The sequence below is a fragment of the Penaeus monodon genome, chromosome 29 (assembly GCF_015228065.2).
Source record: "Penaeus monodon isolate SGIC_2016 chromosome 29, NSTDA_Pmon_1, whole genome shotgun sequence".
Lineage (NCBI taxonomy): Eukaryota > Metazoa > Arthropoda > Malacostraca > Decapoda > Penaeidae > Penaeus > Penaeus monodon.
The window spans coordinates 13482532-13483743 of record NC_051414.1 but is presented as its reverse complement, the minus strand read 5'-3'; positions in this window follow the sequence as shown (position 1 = coordinate 13483743).

Below are 1212 nucleotides of genomic sequence, written 5' to 3'. Positions count from 1 at the left end.
GTTTCAGAGGTATGAAAATTTTATACAGACTGGACATAACCTATCAGAACGGAATGGGTCTTACGGTGACTAACACAAAATGTTCGTGCAAGAGTTGATGTTTTATGACAGGCTCACCATTCAATAAAACTAGACAGCAGCTCTTTAAGAAACACCCCAATTATCTACAAGCCTTAACAGTAAAGCTATACAATTTCATTCTTCCAACCATTTTGCTATGTAATAAATAATTCACTAAACAAATCTTTTAAACTTTCAGGCTCAGGAATATATTGAAATCAATACACAACTAAATAAAACATCAACAAATATGAAAGGTAAACAGCAAAAAGACTGAAATATCTTCAGGATACATGGATCCTCCCAGAGGACTAATTGGCATATATTACACTAGAGGGTTGCTCACATTTGCAGGAATTTTAAAATCTTTTTCTATAATCATACCAAAAACATCACTAATCAGTACAAAACAGCAAAAACACTAAAAGGTACACAATAACGCGGCTAGCTAAAGGAAGATTCTCAAGAAAAATACTGCAATGTTCATCAATAAGTAATTTATTGTGGGTAATATCAACAGCTATAAGAACAAAACTTTTTTCCCTTTTCTTTTTCCTTATAAAAATCGTCAAGTGACATTCCTTATAGCCTTCCTACAATAATGTTCCATTGATCTTGATAAACTGTAATGTAAAAAACATTAATGGTATGTTTTATAATCAATGATTCAAACATTTTAGCCATCTACTCAAAACTGAATTAAGCACCTTTGATTCCTTTTTTTCTTCTGTATCCAATGGATTTCCTTCAAGTAGTATAATGTGTATGCATATTTATGCTTTTCAAAATCAGTACCTTAATCTAACAACATATCTACATGTGAACTTTTAGAATGGTACCAGTATTATGATGACAGATTTTTGTTAATGAATACTAGCATGATTAAAGAACTTTGCTGAAGATTTATCCCACTATGGGTAGATGAAATGTAAAGAGTAACTGCCATGTCATACATCAGCATGTCGCATTTTCAATCCACCCCAATTTCAACCGGCTTTAAGTACTAGTAACCAGCAATTTAGTCATCAAAATGACTTTCACGGTACACATCACATCAATGCTTTCCCCTTAGTTCTAGGGAAATATATAAATATAAAAAAATAATAAATACTTCTTAATAAAAGAAAAATACTTCTAATATGATATGTAATA